The sequence below is a fragment of the Pteropus medius genome, unplaced genomic scaffold (genome assembly GCF_902729225.1).
Source record: "Pteropus medius unplaced genomic scaffold, Ma_sr-lr_union100, whole genome shotgun sequence".
Lineage (NCBI taxonomy): Eukaryota > Metazoa > Chordata > Mammalia > Chiroptera > Pteropodidae > Pteropus > Pteropus medius.
The window spans coordinates 31,927,175-31,942,472 of record NW_024340696.1 but is presented as its reverse complement, the minus strand read 5'-3'; the positions used below and the strand labels follow the sequence as shown (position 1 = coordinate 31,942,472).

The 15,298-nt window shown below is 32.3% G+C and overlaps 1 pseudogene; it reads left to right on the top strand.

Annotated features, from left to right (window-relative positions):
• The first annotated feature begins 3,739 nt into the window (after nucleotides 1-3,739).
• Nucleotides 3,740-11,466, top strand: LOC120609399 (40S ribosomal protein S3-like; annotated as a pseudogene).
• Nucleotides 11,467-15,298: the final 3,832 nt, after the last annotated feature.

Below are 15,298 nucleotides of genomic sequence, written 5' to 3'. Positions count from 1 at the left end.
TCCTTCCTTTTCTCTTTCCTTCCTTCTTTCCTTCCTTCCTCTCCTTCCTCTCTCTCTCTCTCCCACCTCTTTTTGTTGTCGGTTGTCTCATAGCTGCACTCATTTATTCAATCTCAATGTTTTCTAAATATGAATTTGTAGTATTGCTATAGCAATTCTTAGATTTTGTGTCTAGGTAGTTAGTTGTTCCCTTTTTTTCATTGCAATGAAAGATTTTCTTCATGGACATATGAGAAATTCATCAGTATGAGAATAGTGACATCCACCATGAAACGGTTTTCCTAACCAGAATTCTGATATGCCAAATCATAATTAGAAGATGATTTTTCATTTAAACTCACTGATTTATTCCTCAGGCTATAAATGGGCTCCATATAAATGGTTCAAAGGGTTGAGATTTAGAGGTATCAGGGAAAAAAATCCCATGATTATTCCATAGAAGCTTCACAAAGCTCACCCCTCTTTTCCCATGCAAAGAATACCAGGACTTTGATGGTAGAAGAAAATCACTGAATAGGTTTAAGAGATTAATATTGTATAATTTCATTGATTTGCCAAGACCATCAAATATATGTTCCGTATGATGGTAGGATCATGTATCTCTAGATACTCAAATCTCATTAAAAAAAAAGCAAGAGTTTTTAATAATTTCCTGGTTGGGTGGATTGTATGAGGTTGAATAGTAGTTCATTGCTATGGTATTCTACGTAGGCTCAAATGGCAAAATTTCCTTTATAATATTCAGTGATTTTATTTACCTTGCTGGAAGCATGCTTGATTAGGAGGAAGTTTTGCTCTTGCATTCTCTGAAAAACAAATCTTTAAAGTTTCCTTAGGTTTCTGATTCACTGACTTCTAGATTTTGTCAGTCATTTAGAGACCACAACATAGAAATAATGGTTCTCATTAGATAACCCTAGGACTCTCATCCTATTGGTTTGGAGCCTTTTAGGGTGGGGAAATATATACATATAGATCTTTAGCATGTAGCACCTTACAGGATAGCTGCCTTTGTTGAAAAATTAGAGTACTATTGTAGCAGTATTAGAATACTAGATTGGGTTGATTTACAACTGACACACAGATAGGACATGATGATATGAAATTGAAAGTCAAAGCTTTCATTATGAACCTCTGTATGTAATTGAGTTTTGTTTTCAGAGAATATACAATGTAATCACTCACATTTGACAAGTTTTCTGCTAAATGGAATAGGGCAGATTTCACCCCACCCTCCACCCCAGAAAAAAATGTTCAACCTCTCTGGAAACTCATTGTAGAGGACAACTTCATTCTAGTTTAAGTTCTTTACAAGGAGATTTGCATAACATTTTTCCATTGACTAAACTAATTTGTATTTATTCATTTATATTTCATCATTTCAGTAAATTTTTATTGATACAATAATATTGCTATCTATTGGGCTAAACATTATCATATGTTTTGAAAGTGTCCTTCTAAAGGTATCCACAGAGTAATATTCATATGAAGTGAGATACGATAAGAATTTCAACATCAGGAAATTAACATTTGGGCTAACGTTTGAAAATTATGTAGACATTGGCCAGTTAAATAAACAGCTATAGAGATTTATCATAAGAGAAAGCAGCAACAAGTGCCAATGAAATAAGCAAGGGCGGCTGGTTTTGTAAGCTGCTAAGTACAACTGGAACAGAGAGTGAGAAAAACAGGGAGTGTTAAGAGTTTGCATTGTCCAGATCATGAAAGCAATAGAGCCACTTAAGAATTTCAGTGTCAAGTTATGATACAATCAGATTTGAATTTTTAAATGAAAATTCTGGAAGAAAATGGAAAATAAGTTAGAAGGAAACTTGGAGTAGACAGCTTATTCAGTGGATGGAAAAATGGAGTGGCAATAGATATAGAGAAGAAAGAATAAATAAATGACAGTAAAATGGCAAGAGAAACAAGTTTGATTATTGATTAGATGTGAATGGTTTGGGAGAAAAATACTTTTGGCATGCTTAGAGCTACAGTTTTTAAATAAGTACTGAGGTGCCCTGGAGTTTTATAGTGAACTCACAAGTTCCTGCACAATATTTTAAATTTATTGAGAGAAATGTGTCAACCACAATGATAATAAGTTAACAAGAATTATCGGTGTCAATCCTCACAGCAACCATGGAAGCTTACTCTTATCTCCTGACTAAGATGACCAGCAAGTACATGAAAAGATGCTCAGAATTACTAATCATCAGGGAAACACAAATCAAAACCTTTGAGTTATCGCCTCAGACCTGTTAGGATGGCTACCATCCAAAAAACAAGAAATAAGTGTTGGTGAGGATGTGAAGAAGAGAGAACCTTGAACTCTGTGGTGGGCACGTAAATTGGTACAGCCACTATGGAAAACAGAACGGAGGTTCCTTAAAAAATTAAAAATAGAACCATATTATCTAGCATATTATCTAGCAATACTACTTCTAGATACATATGTTTAATGAAAACAGAACCATATTATCTAATGAAAATAGAACCATATTATCTACCATATTATCTAGCAATACTACTTCTAGATACATATGTTTAATGAAAACAGTGTCTTAAAGAGATATCTGTACTTTCATGTTCATTGCAGCACTATTTGCAATAGCTAAGATATGGAAACAACCTAAGTGTCTGTCTGTGGATGAATAAAGAAGATATGATATGTATACACACATATGCAGTGGAGTATTATGTAGACACTATTCTGCCATTTGTGAAAACATAGATGAAACTTGAGGGCATTATGCTAAGTAAAATAAATCAGACAGAGAAAGATAAATATTTTATGATATAACTTATATGTGGAATCTAAAAACAGTCAAACTCATAGAAACAGAATGGTAGTTTCCAGGGCCTGGCGTGGAAGAAATGAGATGTCAGTCAAAAGTTACAAACTTCAAGTTATAAGATTAATAAATTCTGGGGATCTTAGGTACAGCATGGTGACTATAGTTAACAATACTATATTATATACTTGAAAGTTGCCAAGAGAATAGATCTTAAATGTTCTCAGCACAGAAAAGAAATGATAATTATGTGAGGTGAAAGAGGTGTTAACTAACCTTACTGTGGTAATCATTGTTTAGTATTTAGGTCTATTAAATTATCACATTGTATGCTTTAAACTTACATAATATTAGATTTCAACTATATAAAGCTGGAAAAAAACAAATGCAGATGGCCTAATTACATTGACTACCCTTTCCCAGTGTCTCCCAGTACTTTTCCACTAGCTCATTCCAGGGTTTAAAAACCCTCCTGCCTTTTGTTGCAAAGGAGTTATCTTCAGTCTCTCTGTCCTACTGCAGTAGTTTTGACCTCTGTTGAAATAATCTTGAATAAAATCTTCTCTGCTTGTTTAACTCCATTAATGTAATTTTTCTTTGACACCTCCATTTTATGGCTGTAGTTGAAGTTGAGCATGATTTAAAAAAATGTATATTGAAATGCACACAGTTGTGAATGGAGGCAAAATTCTTATCCAGATAATCTGAGTTCTGAGCCTGAGCTCACAGAGGATAGCAGGGGTTCACATTTTGAGAGAAGCAAAGCATACATTTGCTTGGTGAAGACTATCAAACTTGGTCTTTTGATTGTTGCCAGACAGTTGTTCAGGCACCAGACATCATTGATGTCCACACTGTGATGCCCAACAGGGCCTAATATCTCTCCAAATCTCACAATATGAATTGTTACTAAACATTTTAAATTTCCAGTAGCTAGAAGCAAGATGAACCCTAGAGTCTGGAATGGGATGAAACTTCCAGATAATATGAAAATAGAAAATTTTGATATTGGGCTGAAAGCTTTCAGAGCTAAAGAGATATCAGTGGCTTCGAACAAGAGCCCAAATTTAGATTCAGAGAGACTAGATTTGTGGAGCAATTCTGTTCTGGTACCAATTATGAAATTAAACATTTAAATCATTTAGCACAGAGTGAGGACTCAAAAATACAAAAAGAAGTAAACCTTGGTGCCTATGTTAGTAGTCTTTATGAAAAATATCTGGATTCCTACTGTAACCATAGCTTCTTTTTATTTTAAAGTGATTGTATAAAGAAGCTTCTTTGTACTATGCAAGGGCTGCATGGAAAGTTTGTTTATGTGCCATTGCTTGCACAGTAATGAGTTTGCTTAAACAAAGCTGCATGACTTCCATCCTTTGGGATCCACAAGAAAATGAGCCTCTTGTGAGTCAATCTCAGCCATGAAAAAAATTTACAATAAAATTGGCTTCCGTTTTGTGTTCAGTTTATATCCTCTTGTACTAGGTGAGCTGATACAAGATATCAACATGAGTTCTCTCCAGGGAAGTTCTCCTGAGACTTGTAAATGAAAGGATCATTTCTGTCAAGCCCAATGGTGTCTTTTTTCATTTTACACTGAAATTCCACTTTGACATTACAATGCTTTCTTATGCAAATTGTAACTATTGGTTTTGTATTGCAGTGATCTATTCCTCCACAGATAATGGTAGTAAATTTTATAGAAATATAGGCTATGGTAAAACTTTCTAAGTGCTCTCTTTCCATTTCTCTCCCTCTAGTCTTGCTCAAGGATAACCAAGATGAAGCAGCAGGAGACAAATAAAATGCAGTCAAATCTCGTATGCAGATAGGTTCATTTATTTACTATCTCTGTTTTGTTTATGTAACTGCATGATTCATTAGACCCCAACAGGAAATGGAAGTTCTCTTATCCTGAAAGAATGTTTGTCCTATCCTGCCTTTCATTCCTTTTGTTTTTCAGATCTTAGATCTTAAAAACAAAAATTTGAACTCCTCTAAGTCAACATTCTCTCTTCTACATATAATTTTCTGTAGATAAAACAGGAGGCACCTGGTGGCTGATCATAAAGCACTTTGCAAATTCCCTGAATATATGATATGGCTAAACTCATGAGATCTATGTTTAATAATATGAGATTTATTTTAATGTTAGGGTATTTTGAATATAAAAAATATAAATAGTGTACTATAGTTTGAGATTCATAAAGATGTTGGCTAACATGCCTAAGCAGTGTCAGATTTGGCAAGTTCTACAGTATATACAATTATCTGAGATCTGAACAGTTGGAAGCATTTAAATAGAAGAAAGGCATATGACTGATATACCACAGAAGCAATGAAACTTTTATTAATTCTGAATTATAAACTTATGTGTGTGCTTTCATGGCATAGAATTAAATTGTGAGTGTTAACCCCAGAAGCCTGAATCCCTTTGGAATAACTCTGCTTCATGCTGCCTCATATTTTATGCAGATTATGTTTTTGCTAGAATTACCATTGCCAGCCTACATTAAACTTTAATGCACTTAGAGAAAAATTAGATTATAAAAATTACTGTTAATATCATCATGTCTATGTAAAAAAATTTGAGAACTTATTTGAACATTTAAAAAAAATAGAAAGGAGGAGAAAGATGAAAGATAGTACAGGAGAAATTAATTATTTTTAATTTAAATATAGAACCATTTGATGTTTCGTTTTAAAACTTAAGCCAGTCCTTCACAATCAGATTCACAATCAGGTTCATAATTAGATTCATATTTAAGAGTCACTCTTCTCTTTAAAGTGAACATGGAAGCTAGTCATTCTCTTTAAGTTACGATCTTCTTCAGAAATTAGTCTCATACTTGCAGAAATAAAATGATTATTAATTAAAATTGCACATTAATATATTACATATTGTATATGTTTATAATATAATATGATTATAAAGAGTACATTCTTATGCATCTTGCACTTTTATACTTTCTAAATTTGATTTAGGACAGACTAAATCTTGACATTGAAAGATTTCTTATAGAGGTTTGAAATTTCCTTAGGACTTTTGTAAATATAATACCTTTGTCTTAAATGTATATAGCCTACCCTAAAAAGTTAATAAAAACAAAAGTTTTTTTTTTTCATTTTTGGTAATTTTCTAATATAGATTATATATAATATTATATGTACTATACTATATTATACATACATTTAAAAAAATAAATAAAGTGCCTACTTTCATCTCTTACCATTCAGTCAAGGAAGTTAGTGATTAGGACAACCTGGGAGTATTTGAAGAAATTGGTAAAGGCTTATTAAGTTTCAAAATTTATCTCCAAGTGAATGTGTTGGATTGAAGAAAAATATACTCTGAAAAGATTGTGGATATAAGGACTGATAAAGGAGGTGTTGGGTACATAGAATTGATATTTCTCCCTTGTCTTGTTAAACATTATATAACTATTGATAGTCTATAATATTTATCCACATAATATTTCTGAAAATTTTATTGTTTTGGCAGCTCTGAGTTTCTATTTATCATTTTCTTTTAGCTTGAAAAACTTCCTCTAAAATTTCTTTTACTTCAAGTTTGCTGGTGACAAATTTTCAAATTCGATCAGTTTTTTAAAACTCTAAAATGCCTTCATTTTTTGAAAGATAATTTTGCTGGATATAAAATTTGGGGTGCAAAGTTTTTTTCTTTTAACATCTTAAAGTTGTTAAACCATTTTCTTTATATCTGCATTGTTTATAATGAGAAGTTTGTTTACTTTTTATATTTTATCTTCTATTTCATTTTAATCTTCAGGTTTTCTCTTTATATTGTGATTTGTCTCTAATGTTTTAAGGTATGGTTTTCTTCATATTATCCTGCTTAAAATAAACTGAACTTTTACAGTCTGTAGGTTGAACTTTTTCACTTCATTTAAGAAATATTTATTCATATTTTTCTACTGCATATTCTTTCCTGAGCTTCCCTCATGTGGTTGCATACATATATCAGTAGTTCATTTATTTCATCGCTGAGTAGTCCATTGCATGAATGCACCATAATTTGTATATTCATTCACCGGTTAATGCACATTTTTTTTTTTTTTTTGGCTTTTATCAATAAACCAGGCTATGGAGAGACAACTGAAACATGTCTTGTAATTAAAAAGAAAAAAAAAAGAAAAAAGAAATCATTGGCTTATAAAGTTTGTGAACCACCCCCTCCCAAATTCCATATGATCTAATATCAAAGTACTTTAACATGAAAATTAGAGTGCCTTCTTATACATGACTTTGAAAATATTTTATTTTGGTATATTAGCTATATTCATAGTCAAGGACATGCTTTCTAATTTCAACTTCCAAGCCATATCCTGAGATGTGATTCAACATAAAGTTTGGATTTTCATTAATTCACTAAAAGTTAGCTGTAGATACAGAATAAGTACAATTTGGTGCTCTATTTTTGTTATAGAGTTGTAGAATACATGATTTTTAATTTTTTTTTTCAGAATTTTCAAGGTCCAGAGGTTAAAGTAATTTACTGCCTTTCATTTTTACAGTGATTTTTTCCCCCCTTCTAAGGACAGAGGTGCTCTTGGTGCCCTCTATATTTCCTAGTCACAATGAGGATGATAAATTTGACTTTCACAGTTATCCTGAGGGAGCTGATGCCATAAACACATTTGTAGTCATGCAGTCTGATGAGTCAGGTTGTAGGTTTGGCAAAAAGTAGAAAAACAAATTCATTAGACTCCTCAGTCTTAGTTGCGAAATCAGCAGTCTTTCTCTAGTTTAAGTAAAAAATTGTAAAATTTTTCATAATGTGTGTAATAACTTCGAAAGTTTCCTGGGGTAGTAAATTTATGGCTTGTAGAGTAGTTTCAGTTTTTTTTAAAGTTAAATTACAATACCTCGTATGTATATTAGTCCCTCTCTGAATATCTAAAAATACATTCTCCACATTATGTAATTAAGCTACCCAAAGGAACCAAAAAGGAGCACGTAGGATTTTCTCTTATTCCAAACAAATAATAAATATGTAATGAATTAATTATCCATCCACCTACAATTTTGATATAATTATGATGATGTAAAGTTGCCATAAATTATATTGAAATACTTCCTTCTTCCTCTCTCCATTGTCCCCTTACTCCCACCCCTGTGCCATCTTGAATTACTGGTATTAAGAATGAGAACTTTTACGCTCAATGCATCTGTTTGAGGGTAAAATAGCAAATACACATTCTTAATACACCAATTATTAAGCTAAATACCAAGGATAATAAATGATCTATGTTTTTATTTATAGTTAGAATAGCTACATACTATTGCTCTGCAGAGGGTTCTATTGAAAACATGATATGCAAAATTACCATCAGATCCAGGTATATTTATAATGCTGTTAATTATCTTTTCTTAAATGCATTTACATAAAGAATAAAGTGAGAATATCTCTGGCTGTGGATAAAAACATTTGCAACATTTACTGAATTGATCCTGTTTATTGTTAATTGGCAAATGAACTATACCATTCCATGCATACCACTTTGTTTTGACAGTGAATGAAATTCCTCACATACGTGGATGACCTGCTTTGTGTCAATTACTAGCCAGTAGTTTGAAAATTCAGTTTTGCCCTCCCTGTACTCACAACTGATAATCAAGTAGAAAAGATACATACAAATAAAAAACAATGCAATATAGTACAATGAGTGCATAAATAGGTATTTATTCGATTTATGTGGCCGTAAAGAATAGGAGGTCCTTTACTCTTATTTATGAACTTTGATAGGGTTTTGAAGGTCTCAAAGGTCTCAAAGAAGATAAGAAAGAGAGAAATTCCAGGTAGAGGGAACAGCATGTAGAAAGTTCAAAGGTGGGAAAAAAGGTATGCTGTATTTGAGGATATATTATTAAATCTCTGGAATATAGAAAAAGAGAGAAGTAGCAAGACAGAAAGCAAACTGATGGGTGGGGCAAATCAGGAAAGGCTTTATGACTCAGCCAATATATATGTCCTGAACCTAAAGTCTCAGTAAATGCCATTATCAGATATAGATTTTAGATAATTTAATCTGAAAATAAAGGGCAGGGCTAAAAAAAAAAGGCAACTGATTAGCAGACATTAAAAAAGTCTAAGTATGAGATGACAAGGTCGAGTTTAGGGCAGCAGCAATGGTGATGGAAAGAGGAACCAGATACAGCAGACGTGTTTTAGATGATTTGTATCAAAAAGAGGGTATGAAGTAGATAGGAAATGCCTAGAATGATCTCCAGATTTTTGTCTGAGATAAATAAGTGGTATGACAGCATTACATGATATGTTGGGCAAGGATTGCAGAGTGACTTCTGAGAAGAAATATAATAATGGTCTTCATAGATCTTGTTTATACTATATTGTCTTTGTCTCTGGAGAGAAACTAGGGTAAGCATAAGTCTGGATTTCCATAGCATGACCCTAGTTTATGTTTATTGTGTTAGATACTGATTAATAACTGATAAGGGGTATGGTCAAATTAGCTGTGATAAATTGTTAAACTAAAAAGAATAATTTTTCTATTTATTCCTTGGAAAGATGTTCCTTTTGAATTCACCTGTTCATATTCTAAAAACCCATGGAAGGTAGCTTCTAAATTTAGTCATCTTTGTTCTTATTCCCTATACCTAAGATCATTCCATCTCTTGATGTTAAACCAATTGATCCTTCTGGTCTCCAAAACCACTGGTGGGTACCTCTGTCAGATCTCTACCACATTGTATTATATCGTATTGTGTGTGTGTGTGTGTGTGTGTGTGTGTGTGTGTGTGTATAAAATATATAATTATTTTTCTGTGGATACACTTTCTCCTGTAGACTGTCGTTTCCCTGAGTATATAAATTGTATTTTCAAAATTCTCTGGCAGCTAGAAAAAGTGTTCAACATATGTATTTTTTACCTTAAATGTACATTGATTGGGACTAAGTGTAAGTATTTTGATTTCATAATTGGTTGCAAAGTTGAGATACATTTGAGAGGACATAAAAGTTTCCCTCAAATATCCTTGGCTGCTTCTAGTCAAAGAAAATATCACTTATATGTGGGATATAAACCAAAAAGCAACAAGGGAACAGGACAAACAAACAGAGACTCATGGACATGGGCAATAGACTAGTCGTTACCAGAGGGTAGGGGGAGAGGAGGGAAGTAGATGGGGTGAAAGAGGTCAAATACGTGGTGACAGAAAGAAATCTAACAATGGGAACTGAATACACAATGTAAATATATATATATATATGCCTTACTGTTAAAATATACAGATGAAACTTACTGGATTTTGTTAACCAATATCACCATAAAAATTAAAAAATAAATAAAATAAATAAAAAGAAAAAAGAAAACAAAAAAGAAAGAAAAGGAAAAATAAGAAAAAAAAGAAAGCTATTATAGTCAAAGAGTTTGGTAAATTTTTTAATTATTTGAAAAAAGAATCCTGAGAATTTGAATACTATGTTCTAGACTTTTCTTTATTACTAATAATGATTTTGGAGATTTTAATGTCTTTGACTTTTGGTTTTAATATCTGCAAAATGACCTTGATTTTCCATAATGAAGATTATTAAAATCATTCACAGCATGACAAAATTTTAGTTAGCAATAAACCACATATACAAAGATGGTCCTGTAAGATTATAATGGAGCTGAAAAATTCATATCACTTAGTGACTATGTAGCTGTCTTAACATTGTTGTATAATGCATTACTCATGTGTTTGTGATGATGCTGGTGTGAACGAACCTACTGTGCTTTTCGTCTTATAAAAGTATAGTACGTACAATTATGTACAGTATAGAACACTAGAAAATAATAATAAATGACTATTTTACTGTTTTTTGTATTTACTACATTATACTTTTCATCATTAGAGTGTATTCTTTAAAAAAAAAAGTTTGCTGCGTATGTCCAAGAAGAGGAGGCTTGCTGCTGATGGCATCTTCAAAACTAAACTGAACAAGTTTTTCACTTGGGAGCTGACTGAAGATGGCTACTCTGGAGTTGAGGCTCAAGTTACATACCAACTAGGGCGGAAATGATTATCTTAGTCACTAGGACATAGAATGATCTTGGTGAGAAGGGCGGAAGGATCCGGGAATTGAACACGGTGGTTCAGAAGAGGTTTGTTTCCCTGAGAACCGTGTAGAGCTTTATGCTGAAAAGTGAGCGTGAGAAGTTTGTGTGCATTGCCCAGGCAGAGTTTCTGTGTTACAAACTCCTAGGAGACCTTGCTGTGCCCAAGGCCTGCTGTGGTGTACCACGGTTCATCATGGGGAGTGCGACGGAAGGCTACAAGGTCGTGGTATCTGAGAAATTCCGAGGACAGAGGGCTAAATCCATGAAGTTCATCAATGGTCTGATGAACCGTAATGGGGAGTCTGTTAGCTACTGTGTTGATATTGCCTGTGTGGCCTGTGCTGCTCCAGCAGGGTGTGGTGGGCATCAAAGTGAAGAGCGTGCATCTTTGGGACATAAGTGGTAAGATTGGCCTAAGAAGCTCCTGCCCGACCATAGGAGCATTGTAGAACCCAAAGATAATATATTGCCCACTACTCCCATCTCTAAATGGAAGGATGGGACCAAGAGCTGCTGCCACGCCCCAGCCAGTAGCCACAGCAGGTTACAGCCTCATCTTGGCAGTTGGATCTGGAGTCTGGGCATAACACCTATAAAGACCCTTTCCAAAATAAATGCCAAAAAAAAAAAAAAAAAAAGAACTGGACTGGTTAGAAGAGAAAGAATAACATTACTTTCCAGTAGAATGTGAATTGTAGTTATTTCGATTATATTATATTATGAAAGAGATAAAATAGAGCCACATTCTGAAATATTCTGACTGAGAGAAACTCCATGGTTTGAATGGATTATATTCAATAGAGCATCATAGCTGGAAGTGGAGTCAGAAAACTTGCCTTAAGCTCCATTTTGTATTTGCTAACTCACCTTGGCCAAGTGACTATTATAAGGTGTATCGAGTTAAGGGTTAGGATTAAGGTTAAGAATTCCTGCTAATGAGAATAAGAATTTCTACAAATACTAATACCAATGGCATAAAAGTGTATTATTATAGCTTCTTTCTTTTCTCGCTTTTCAGAAGAGATAACAGAAATCCTCACAGTTACTTAGCTTGCTAGAAGTGGTAGAATACTTCTCACTCCTGATACTATGCTTTTTCTGATGTACCATACCACCCCCATATCATACCCAGGTATAAGTACTTGAACGACAAAGTGACATGATGAATGTCAGGATGAAACACTGATCTTGAAGCACGGTTAATATGGAAATTGAGTAACTACCTATAGATTTCTGTAGAGATAGAAAAATGGCTCTCCCTAAGGCAAGCTGCCTCCTGCATAAAGCCTTCCTTGTTTCCTTTTGCTGGAAGTCGCATCTTCCTCTTCTGAGCTCCAACATTTGTGCTTACTCTCTTATGTCATATTTTTATCTGCTCTTTTGCATTATAGATACTTAAATTAATAAATTTGGTTATTTATTATTAGCAAGTAATTTTCAGTGTTCTTACTATGGCGCAACTCATTTACTATTATTGGCATAATCATAGTGGTTCAAGATTGAATACCAGTTATGCCTCTTGTTATCAACATAAATTCAAGTATCCAACAAGCATTGGCATTTCCCCTATTGAAAATACTGAGCATATTAAAATGATTTTGGCTTAAATAATTTGAAGGTAAAAAATGGAAACAGAATCCTTATCTTCCAAACTTTATCTGCAAACTTTCTTTTCCCCTTAATCAGTAATCATGTTTGAGACCATCACTGCAAGATGTTACATTGCCATGATGTTAAGAGACAGTCGATGGAGCCATTGCCAGGCCTACACAGCTCCTGGCTACTTTATAATTTCAAAACAGTCCTGAAATGATTTTCCTCACAACAATAAGGTGCTCCTGAAGATCATGTAATTAAAGCAAATTAGATTCAATATCACCATAAAATGGAAATTTGATGTGGAAAAAAAAAGCTTCAATTGTAATTTAGCTGACTCTTAGTGTTCCAAATAAAGTACTGAATTTTTCTCTTAAAGCACTGATAAAATGCGGCAAATTTTCTGAGGTGAGTTTAGTTATAATATAAAGCTGGGATTCTATAATATTAAGTAGTAAAACTCCTTAAAGTATGTATGAAAGAGAAGATCTTTCAAGTGAAAAAACATTATTGCTCAAAATCTCAAAAAGTTTTTACTATTATTTAATTTTAAAAGTAAATTTCAAAGTTAATATTGTTAGAAATATTTGCGTTATTAGCAGTTAGTATTTTTTAATAGTTAAGATTATATAAAATTCTGTTATACATGCCTTTACTAGAAGAAAACAATAAAACTTTTCATATTATACATCAGCAGAATAAACCAAAATTTAAATGTACAGATGATAAACTATGAAGAAAAGTTAATTATCAAATAAAGAAAGTTGGAAAGGAACAAAAAATTAATATACTCAGAAGCTTGTCTTTTACAGGATTCCCCTCTCTCCAAATTATCTTTATAGATTTTCCATTTGGTTTTGTATTTATGGATTATTTATTTAGTGATTGTTCTTTGTGTAATAGGAAATCAGTCTTTTGTTTTCTGTTTGTCTTAAAAAATATTTTTTGGCTTTTATAATTTGAATTTAGATGATTTTTGCCATAAAATATTTTTAAAGTACTTCTTTTATGGATTCTGGGTGTTATATTTTGCATACATTAACACCTATTTTTTGTATTTAAATATTTAAGAATTACTTTGGTGTAAAATGTGGCATGGCATTTAAATTTTCTTTTTTACAATTAGCACATTATCTCAGTATCATTAAATAATTTCTCATTTTCTTATTGCTTTAAAATGCATTCTTTATCATTTACAAATTGTTATGTACTTGTAACTATTCAATTTCACCAAATTGTCCTCTTCCTACAGTTTTATCAAATTTTAATTACCCAAGCCTTCCAGTATTTCTTAATATCTATATCTATTACACCATTACAGTCGATGGAGCCATTGCCAGGCCTACACAGCTCCTGGCTACTTTATAATTTTACATTGAGATTATTCCTCCTACTGACATTTTTACAAACTATTTTTGCAAGTTGATTTTTCCACATGTATTGAAATCAGGTTTTCACATTGTATATGTGAAAATAAAAAATAAAATTTACTCGTATTTTTACTTTAATCAAGTAAATTACAGTTACAGATTAATTGGGGAAAATGTCATCTTTACTATATTGACCCTAAAAATGTGGTTTATTTTTCCACTTACTGATTGTCCTCTATGTATCTCAAAATAATTTTTAATGTGCAGATAAATTTATAAGCATTTTTCTTAAGTTTGTTTTCAAAAGATCTTTTCTTCCAGTGTATTTTTTATTACTATTTTTGAATATAAAAATATTGTTAATTTTCTGTCATTATTGCAATTAACCATCTTAGTGTTAACTTATTATTTTTAATAACATTTCTATTGTTTCTTAGTTCCCATGTACCTGTTAATATTTGGAAATTCTGCAAATCATAACACTTTTTCTTCAGAACTTTCATAACAATATTGTTGTATTTGGCATCCTTGTCTTTTATTTTTTTTTATTTAATGGAAATGCTACTTGTTTTTTGTTAATTATAATGCTATTTTATTAATACTTTTATTAAATCAAGAATAAATGTTAAATTAGTTTCTCTATGTACATGGAAAACCAATCATTCTATATAGTTTCCATATCTATTTACACAGAGATAAAGAAATGATTCTCATATTGTCTTTTTTTGAAATTTTTCATTATTTGTGTTATGGACTGAACGTGCCCCTCACAAATCATATGTTAAAGCCCTATCCTTCAATGTGAGGGTTTTAGGAGGTGGGGCCTTTGAGAAGTGATTAGGATTAGATGACGCATGAGGGTGGAGCCCTTGTGAATGGGATTAGTACCCTTATAAGAGTCACAAGAGAGCTTGTTTCCTCTCTCTGCTCTCCACCAGGTGAGGATACTAGAAGTCAGCAGCCTGCAACCTGAAAGAGGTCTCTTGCCACAATCTGACCGTGATTCCAGCCTGCAAAACAGTAAGAAATAAATTTCTGTTATTTATAATTCATCCTGTTTAAATTATTTTGTCATGACCACTCAAGCTGACTAAAATGATTTGCAAATACATTATTTTAATTTTGTGTGGTTCTGCATTCCCAGAGTCTACTCTTGAATTCATAGTTTGGTTTTGTTTTTCTGTTTTCTAAATCATTAATTTTTACTTTTATCTTTGGGAATTCCATTTTTTCAATTGTTTTAGGTGTATTAATTTTTCATTCCTTTTCAAGTTTCTTTATTTGGTACTTTTCTTCATAGTTTATCATTTAAACATTTAAGTTTTTTTTTTTTTCTGCTGACATATAATATGAAAAGTTTTCTTAAAATACTTTTGCTAATTGTTTTACAGTTTCGTTTTGATTCTTAACAGAATGTTTATAGAAAAGATACTGCATTTTCAGTTTGAAACTA